This window comes from Zea mays, chromosome 8, assembly GCF_902167145.1.
Source record: "Zea mays cultivar B73 chromosome 8, Zm-B73-REFERENCE-NAM-5.0, whole genome shotgun sequence".
In the NCBI taxonomy this organism is placed as follows: domain Eukaryota; kingdom Viridiplantae; phylum Streptophyta; class Magnoliopsida; order Poales; family Poaceae; genus Zea; species Zea mays.
The window spans coordinates 142143355-142153271 of record NC_050103.1 but is presented as its reverse complement, the minus strand read 5'-3'; positions in this window follow the sequence as shown (position 1 = coordinate 142153271).

Below are 9917 nucleotides of genomic sequence, written 5' to 3'. Positions count from 1 at the left end.
CCGGAGCTCTACCTCCCGCGCGGTTTCGTGGGTCAGCCTCTCCTTCATCATTCGAGGGAGAGGGCACTCACTGGCCCTGCGAGAGGGGCGGACTTCGACAATGCGGGGCTGGCCGACTGCGGGCGTCGTCAGCCTCGGCGCGTTGGACTCGCCGGCTTGGCTCCTAGTGCCCCCTCCTGCCGCGAAGGCGGTTGTAGCGCCGTGCGCACGGGAGGACCGCCCAAGATGTCGCGCGCTGCCAGGGCGGCGTTCGTGTTCTGGGGCGGTCCTGCCTATGCACCGGTACGACGCCTCCACGCGGAGGTCGGTGCCCCACTCGTCCGGGAGGATCTGAGTGGGGATATGCCGGAGGGCTGACGGCCCCTGTCGTCGGTGCCGAGGTGGAGGCGGCTCGAGAAGTCCCCGTTGCCGACGGGATCACCGCCACCATCCGCGCTTCGGGCCTCCGGCTCTTTGTACTTGTCCTCGCCCCTCGAGCGTCGGCGTAGGCGAGGGCAAGGTTGCAGCAGCATCCGCCCTGAGGCCATCGCTGCTGCAGTTCGGCCACCCGGAGCGGGGGTCGTTGTTGTTGCTGCCGGAGCGGGCGACGGCGAGCCGCCCGTCGGTCTTCTATTGCTCCGCAGGCTCCCCCCTGTCGAGTGGGGTTGTTCGTACCTGCGGAGGTGGAATCGGAGTTCCGTTTGTAATGGCACTTTGAATGCCGGTGTTTTTGTTCATTGTGGCTGTTGAGGCCTGAACATGTATGTAATTTTGGGCACAGAGCCGTGTTTTTCCTCATTTTCGAGCACTAAGACTCGCCTGTTGGTTGTCTGAACCGCTTCACCAAGCGTGAGTTGCCCCGTGTAAAGGTGACGAGTGAGGTATCCGTATCCCGGAGGCGTAGGAGTCCCTCAGCTCGGTCAGCCTTGTCGTCCGAGGCTTCTCTTGCTTAGTTAAAGGAACCCCTCGGCCGCTCTTCGATGAGCCGAGGCCAGGGGTAGCGGTGTCAGCACGAACAGAGGCAGAGTTGGCTCGAAAAGAAGACCTGGTCGGCCGGAGCCTGGCCGGGTCGTCCGTTAGCGGGACCGACGCCGGAGTTGATCTTTCGAGGCCTCGGGCCGGGCTGATGTCTTCGGGGAATAGCTGGCCGAGGCCTCGGGGTGACCAGCCGAGCCACCTGCTCGGGCCGGATTCTCGGAGAAGACCCTGGCGGCGATGGCCCGGGCGTGGTGATGACGTCGTCCTTCAGAGTGGAGATCCTCGGACCGCGTCGCCGTCCGAGGCCTGGTCGGACCTCGCCGAAGGTGTAGTTGACGCCGAGGGTGCTGCTGCTCCCTTCAACCGTCAAGATCCGAGCCTGTGGGATCGGATCATCTTGTAGCGTGTGTTTTCTGCGGCCGCCGAGGCCCAAACACACCCTCGCCGTGTTGTAAAGCTGCGTCTCTTTTCCTCTTGTTTCGAGTATCTGGACTTTTTCGTCGATAACAGAATTGTCTGTGTGAGCGAGAGTTGCTTCTCGCGGAAGGTGATGAGTGAGGTATCTGTATCCCGGAGGCGTAGGAATCCCTCGGCTCGGTCGGCCTTGCCGCTTACGCGCACTCTTGTCCGTCCATAGGGTTCTGCCACCGACACAGTTGAGAAGGCTCGAAGAATCGCTTCGGCAGAGGAGCTTTCGAACGTGGAGACTTTTTCGGTCCGCGGAATCACTTATCCGAACGTGAGTTACTTATCGCAGAAAGGTGATGAGTGAGGTATCCGTATCCCGGAGGCGTAGGAGTCCCTCGGCTCGGTCAGCCTTGGCTGCTTACGTGTACTCCGTCGTTTTCAGGATCCACTTTCGAAGTAGTCGAAAAGCACGAAAGACATTCTGGCAGAAAGGATCTTTTTTCGAGGAAAAAATTCGACGCAGAGGGGGTTCCCCCCTTTTAGCCCCCGAGGGAGGGTCGGGCTTTGCCGAGGCAAGGCTGACCCTTCCTTGATGACTAAACTTTGCGTGGGAGCGAGGTATATGAACAACTTGAAAACATCTTAAGGGTAGAAGCGACATAGCTGTTGGATGTTCCAAGCGTTGTCGTAGACCTCGCCTTGACTGTTGGCCAGCTTGTACGTTCCGGGCTTCAGAACTTTGGCGATGACGAACGGCCCCTCCTAGGGGGGAGTGAGCTTGTGCCGCCCTCGGGCGTCTTGTCGCAGCCGAAGCACCAGGTCGCCCACCTAGAGGTCTCGGGACCGGACCCCTCGGGCGTGGTAGCGTCGCAGGGACTGCTGGTACCACGCCGAGTGTAGCAAGGCCTTATCCCGAGCCTCTTCCAGCTGGTCCAGCGAGTCTTCTCGACTAGCTTGGTTGCTTTGGTCGGCGTAGGCCTTCGTCCTCGGGGAACCGTATTCTAAGTCTGTGGGCAAGATGGCCTCGGCCCCATAGACTAGAAAGAACGGCGTGAAGCCCGTGGCTCGGCTCGGCGTTGTCCTCAGGCTCCAGACTACCGAGGGGAGTTCCTTCATCCATCGCTTGCCGAACTTGTTGAGGTCGTTGTAGATCCGAGGCTTGAGTCCTTGTAGAATCATGCCGTTGGCACGCTCTACTTGCCCATTCAACATGGGGTGAGCCACGGCGGCCCAGTCCACCCGGATGTGGTGATCCTCGCAGAAGTCCAGGAACTTTCTGCCGGTGAACTGGGTGCCGCTGTCGGTGATGATGGAGTTCGGGACCCCGAAGCGATGGATGATGTTGGTGAAGAACGCCACCGCCTGCTCGGACCTGATGCTGTTTAGGGGTCGGACCTCGATCCACTTGGAGAATTTGTCGATGGCGACCAACAGGTGCGTGTAGCCCCCGGGTGCCTTCTGCAAGGGGCCGACGAGGTCCAGACCCCACACAGCAGGCCAGGTGATGGGTATCGTTTGCAGAGCCTGGGCAGGCAGGTGGGTCTGCCTCGCGTAGAACTGACACCCTTCGCAGGTGCGGACAATTCTAGTGGCGTCGGCCACCGCCGTCAGCCAGTAGAATCCTTGCCGGAAAGCGTTTTCGACAAGGGCTCGAGGCGCTGCGTGATGGCCGCAAGCCCCCGAGTGTATCTCTCGTAGGAGTTCCTGACCTTCGGTGACGGAGATGCATCGCTGGAGGATGCCCGAGGGGCTGTGGTGGTAGAGCTCCTTCCCATCTCCCAGCAAGACGAACGACTTGGCGCGTCGCGCCAACCGCCGAGCCTCGGCTCGGTCGAGGGGTAGCTCTCCTCGGTGGAGATATTGTAGGTACGGGGTCTGCCAGTTTTGATTAGGCGTGACCCCGCTTCGCTCCTCCTCGACGCGCAGTGCCTCACCCTCGGGGGCCGTGGGTGCCTCGGGCTGAACCGAGGGCGCCTCGGGCCGAGCTGAGGGTGCCTCGGGCCGTGCCGAGGATGCCTCGGACTGAGCCGAGGGTACCTCGGGCTGGGCCGAGGGTGCCTTGGGCTCGGGCGTGTCGTCGATTTTGATGGAGGGTTGATGCAGGTCTCGGGAGAAGACGTCCGGGGGAACCGTTGTTCGCCCCGAGGCTATTTTAGCCAGCTCATCCGCAGTCTCGTTGTAGCGCCGGGCGATGTGGTTGAGCTCGAGCCCGTAGAACTTGTCTTCCAGGCGCCGAACCTCATCGCAGTAGGCCTCCATCTTCGGGTCGCGTCAGTGGGAGTTCTTCATGACTAGGTCGATGACGAGCTGCGAGTCACCGCGAGCGTCGAGGCGTCGGACCCCTAGCTCTTTGGCGATCCGCAACCCGTTGACCAGAGCCTCGTACTCAGCTACATTGTTGGACGCCGGGAAATGGAGGCGTAGCACGTAGCGTAGGTGCTTCCCGAGGGGCGAGATGAAGAGTAGGCCTGCGTCGGTTCCTGTCTTCATCAATGACCCGTCGAAGAACATGGTCCAGAGCTCCGGTTGGATCGGAGCTGTTGGGAGCTGGGTGTCGACCCATTCAGCCACGAAGTCCGCCAAGACCTGGGACTTGATGGCCTTCCGAGGGGCGAACGAGATTGCTTCACCCATGATTTCCACCGCCCACTTTGCGATTCTACCCGAGGCCTCTCGGCACTGGATGATCTCCCCCAGGGGGAAGGATGACATCACAGTTACCGGATGAGACTCGAAGTAGTGTCACAGCTTCCGTCGCGTCAGGATCACCGTGTACAGCAGCTTCTGAACTTGTGGGTAGCGGATCTTGGTTTCGGACAGTACCTCGCTGACGAAATAGACTGGCCTCTGAACGGGCAATGCATGCCCCTCTTCTTGCCTCTCGACCACAATCGCGGCGCTAACCACCTGAGTGGTTGCGGCGACGTAGATCAAGAGGGCTTCTCCGACAGCTAGGGGCACCAAGATAGGCGCATTCGTGAGGAGCGCCTTCAGGTTCCCGAGGGCTTCCTCGGCCTCAGGGGTCCAAGTGAAGCACTCGGCCTTCCTTAAGAGGCGGTACAGAGGCAGACCTCTTTCGCCGAGGCGTGAGATGAAGCGGCTTAGAGCCGCGAGACATCCCATGACCCTTTGTACGCCTTTTAAGTCTTTGATGGGCCCCATGCTGGTGATGGCTGCGATCTTCTCCGGGTTGGCTTCGATGCCCCGCTCGGAGACGATGAACCCCAAGAGCATGCCTCGGGGCACCCCGAAGACACACTTTTCGGGATTGAGCTTCACGCCTTTCGCCTTGAGACATCGGAATGTCACTTCAAGGTCGGAAAGGAGGTCGAAGGCTTTCCTCGTCTTGACTACGATGTCATCGACGTAGGCCTCGACCGTCCGGCCAATGTGTTCGCCGAACACATGGTTCATGCACCGCTGGTACGTCGCGCCCGCATTCCTCAAGCCGAACGGCATGGTGACATAGCAGTACATGCCGAAGGGCGTGATGAAAGAAGTCGCGAGCTGGTCGGACTCCTTCATCCTGATTTGGTGATACCCAGAGTAGGCATCGAGGAAAGACAGGGTTTCGCACCCAGCAGTGGAATCCACGATTTGATCGATGCGAGGCAGAGGGTAGGGAACCTTCGGACATGCTTTGTTTAGACCAGTGTAGTCTACACACATTCACCATTTCCCTCCTTTCTTTCTCACAAGCACAGGGTTGGCAAGCCATTCGGGATGGAATACCTCTTTGATGAACCCTGCCGCCATTAGCTTGTGGATCTCCTCGCCTATGGCTCTGCGCTTCTCTTCGTCGAATCAGCGCAGAGGCTGCTTGATGGGTCGGGCTCCGGCTCGAATGTCTAGCGAGTGCTCGGCGACATCCCTCGGTATGTCGGGCATGTCCGAGGGACTCCACGCGAAGACGTCGGCGTTCGCGCGGAGAAAGTCGACGAGCACTGCTTCCTATTTGGGATCGAGCTCGGAGCCGATCCGGACTTGCTTGGAGGCGTCGCTGCTGGGGTCGAGGGGGACGGACTTAACCATCTCCACTGGCTCGAAGTTGCCGGCATGACGCTTCACGTCTGGCACCTCCTTAGAGAGGCTCTCCAGGTCGGCGATGAGGGCCTCGGACTCGGCGAGGGCCTCGGCGTACTCCACGCACTCCACGTCGCATTCGAACGCGTGTTTGTACGTGGGGCCGACGGTGATGACCCCATTGGGGCCCGGCATCTTGAGCTTGAGGTAGGTGTAGTTGGGGACGACCATGAACTTCGCGTAGCATGGCCTTCCCAGTACCGCGTGGTAGGTTCCTCGGAACCCGACCACCTCGAACGTCAGGGTCTCCCTTCGGAAGTTGGAGGGCGTTCCGAAGCAGACGGGGAGGTCGAGTTGTCCGAGGGGCTGGACGCGCTTCCCGGGGATGATCCCATGGAAAGGCGCAGTGCCTGCCCGGACCGAGGACAGATCGACACGCAAGAGCCCGAGGGTCTCGGCGTAGATGATGTTGAGGCTGCTGCCTCCGTCCATGAGGACCTTGGTGAGCCTGACGTCGCCGATGACGGGGTCGACAACGAGCGGGTATTTCCCCGGGCTCGGCACGTGGTCGGGGTGGTCGGCTTGGTCGAAGGTGATGGGCTTGTCGGACCAGTCTAGGTAGACTGGCGCCGCCACCTTCACCGAACAGACCTCCCGACGCTCTTGCTTGCGGTGCCGAGCCGAGGCGTTCGCCGCTTGCCCACCGTAGATCATGAAGCAGTCGTGGACCTCGGGTAACTCTCCTGCCTAGTGATCTTCCTTCTTGTCGTCGTCGTGAGCCCTGCCACCCTCCGCGGGTGGCCCGGCCCTGTGGAAGTGACGCCGAAGCATGGCGCACTCCTCAAGGGTGTGCTTGACGGGCCCCTGGTGATAGGGGCATGACTCCTTGAGCATCTTGTCGAAGAGGTTGGCACCTCCGGGGGGTTTCCGAGGGTTCTTGTACTCGGCGGCGGCGACAAGGTCCGCGTCGGCGGCGTCGCGTTTCGCTTGCGACTTCTTCTTGCCCTTCTTCTTGGCGCCGCGCTGAGTTGACGCCTCGGGGGCATCTTCCGGTGGGCGGCCCTGGGGCTGCTTGTCCTTCCGGAAGATAGCCTCGACCGCCTCCTGGCCAGAGGCAAACTTGGTGGCGATGTCCATCAGCTCGCTCACCCTGGTGGGGGTCTTGCGACCCAGCTTGCTCACCAGGTCGCGGCAGGTGGTGCCGGCGAGGAACGCGCCGATGACATCCGAGTCGGTGATGTTGGGCAGCTCGGTGCGCTGCTTCGAGAATCGCCGGATGTAGTCCCGGAGAGACTCTCCCGGCTGCTGTCGGCAGCTTCGGAGGTCCCAGGAATTCCCTGGGCGCACGTACGTGCCCTAGAAATTGCCAGCGAAGGCTTGGACCAGGTCGTCCCAGTTGGAGATCTGCCCCGGAGGCAGGTGCTCCAACCAGGCGCAAGCGGTGTCGGAGAGGAACAGGGGGAGGTTGCGGATGATGAGGTTGTCATCGTCCGTTCCACCCAGTTGGCAGGCCAGCCGGTAGTCCGCGAGCCACAGCTCTGGTCTCGTCTCCCTCGAGTACTTTGTGATAGTAGTTGGGGGTCGGAACCGGGTCGGGAACGACGCCCGTCGTATGGCCCGGCTGAAGGCCTGCGGACCGGGTGGTTCGGGCGAAGGACTCCGATCCTCCCCGCTGTCGTAGCGTCCTCCACGCCTGGGGTGGTAGCCTCGGCGCACCCTCTCGTCGAGGTGGGCCCGACGGTCGCGGTGATGGTGCTCGTTGCCGAGGCGTCCCGGGGCCGCAGGCGCTGTGTTGCGCGTGCGCCCGGTGTAGACCGAGGCTTCCCGCATGAATCGGGAAGTCGCGGCATGATGTTCCGAGGGGTGCCCCTGCCTTCGGGAGGCGGAGCTTTCGGCCCGCCGGACCGCGGCGCCCTCCAGGAGATTCTTGAGTTCTCCCTGGGTTCGCCGCCCCTCGGTGGTTGATGGCTCTGGCATCGCACGGAGAAGCATTGCTGCTGCAGCCAGGTTCTGGCCGACCCCACTGGAAGCGGGTGGCGGCCTCATCCTGACATCGTCGGCGATGCGGTGTTGGAAGCCCTAGGGTAGATGACGCATTTCTCCGGCCGGAGGTTGGCCCGCCCATTCCTGCCCGACGTCCCGGTGGATCGGCTCAAGCGCTCCTGCTCCCTCGTCGAGCCTGGCCCGCACCCTGCGGACTTGCTCGAGCTGTGGGTCATGGCCCCCCGCCTGAACGGGGACCACAACTAGCTCCCGTAGGATGTCAACGCGAGGCACCGGCCTAGGGAGATCATCGTCCTCCGGCATACCGAGATGGTTGCCTTCGGAGGGACCCCCTAGATCGACGTGGAAACATTCACGGCTTGGGCCGCAGTCCTCGTCGCCGAGGCTGCGGCTTCCGTCGGAACAGTCGGAAAGGCAGTAATCGCATGCGGTCATGAAGTCCCGCATGGCACTGGGGTCGCCAAGTCCAGAGAAATCCCAACAGGAGTCGGGCTCGTCATCTTCCTCGGACCCCGAGGGCCCGTAGGTCGAGACGTCCGTCATCCGGTCCCAGGGTGACCGCACACGAAACCCCAGAGGGTTTGGACTCGCCTCTACGAGAGCGTCCGCCGAAGCGAAACCGCTTGGCGGGTCGAGGCTGAATCCAAAGGGCGTGAGATGGGAATCGGTCGGTACCTCTTGGTCGACGGGCGGTGATGAAGTCACGTCGGGAACTGACTGCACCGTCGTCTCAGGTACGAGGGTGACATCCAGCAAGCCTTTCGCGAGCGTGCTGGCGTCGTCCGTTTGCTCGGAATCGGCGTGTTGCGGGGAGACGGCGCTCGTCTTCGTCTTAAACGCGAGGCCGATGCCCGACGCGCCCCCCGTTGGGGCAATGGCACCGTCGACTCGCCCGATAGCCGACGAGGCGCTGCCTCCTGCTTGGCCTTGGTTGCCCCGCCTGCTCCTCCGTCGGTGAGGGAGAGGACGGGGTGAGCTCGAATGTTGTTCTTCCACCACGCGGGGAAGACGTCGTCGATTCCGCCGGCGGCGGGCGGGCTGTCGGCCGCCATTGTCGCTGTCGCACGGCGGGGGAAGGAGTATCATGTCGTAGCTGCCGTCGAGGGACATGAACTCAAGACTCCCAAAACGGTGCACCGTCCCGGGCCGGAGAGGTTGCTGGAGACTGCCCATCTGGAGCTTGACGGGAAGCTGTTCGTCAACATGCAGCAGGCCCCTACCTGGCGCGCCAACTTTCGGCGTTTCGAGACCGGGGGGTCCCTGGGCCGACGAGTGAAATGTCGCCGCGTGCCCCAGCCCAGATGGGTCGGCGCGAGGCCGAGCGCGAAGGGGGGAAGTGAGGTGGCCGGAGACGGGCGTGAGAGAGGTGGAAATCCCGCGGCCTTCGTGTTCGTCCAGCGCCCAGGTCGGGTGCGCTTGCAGTAGGGGATTACAAGCGTCCACGCGGGAGAGGGAGCGAGCGGCTTCAAGCGAGCGCCTGTCTCGTCCTCGTCCCCGCGCGGCCAACCCTCTGTAAGAGGGCCCTGGTCCTTCCTTTTATAGGCGTAAGGAGAGGATCCAGGTGTACAATGGGGGGTGTAGCAGAGTGCTACGTGTCTAGCGGAGGAGAGCTAGCACCCTAAGTACATGCCGTCGTGGCAGCCGGAGAGGTTTTGGCACCCGGTTCGTGTGGTGTCGTGGCCGTCGGAGGAGCGCTGGAGCCTGGCGGAAGGACAGCTGTCGGGGCTGTCGAGTCCTTGCTGACGTCCTCTTGCTTTCGTAAGGGGGCGGAGAGCCGCCGTCGTCACGGAGCGTGCGGGGCGCCATCATTGCCTATCTGGCGGAGCGAGCCAGATGGGACGCCGGTCTTGTTCCCCGTAGCCTGAGTCAGCTTGGGGTAGGGTAATGATGGCGCTTCCTGTCGACGTGGTCGGTCCGTGCCCTAGGTTGGGCGATGTGGAGGCTCCTCCGAGGTCGAGGTCGAGTCTGTCTTCCGTGGCTGTGGTCGAGTCCGAGCCCCTGGGTCGGGCGAGGCGGAGACCGTCGGCTGAGGCCAGGGCTGAGTCCGAGCCCTGGGGTCAGGCGAAGCGGAGTTCGTCGTCTTCTTGGGGCTGAGCCCAAGTCCGAGCCCTGGGTCGGGCGGAGCGGAGTTCGCCGTCTTCAGGGGCCTAGCCCGAGTCCGAGCCCTGGGTCGGGCGGAGCGGTGTTCGCCGTCTTCCGGAGCCTAGCCCGAGTCCGAGCCCTAGGTCGGGCGGAGCGGTGTTCGCCGTCTTCCAGGGCTTAGCCCGAGTCCGAGCCCTGGGTCAGGCGGAGCGGTGTTCGCCGTCTTCCGGGGCTTAGCCCGAGTCCGAGCCCTGGGTCGGGCGGAGCGGAGTTCGCCGTCTTCCGGTGCTTAGCCCGAGTCCGAGCCCTGGGTCGGGCGGAGCGGAGTTCGCCGTCTTCCGGGGCTTAGCCCGAGTCCGAGCCCTGGGTCAGGCGGAGCGGAGTTTCCAATGGGGCCTGAGGCCGGGCCTGACTGCCTGTCAGCCTCACTCTGTCAAGTGGCA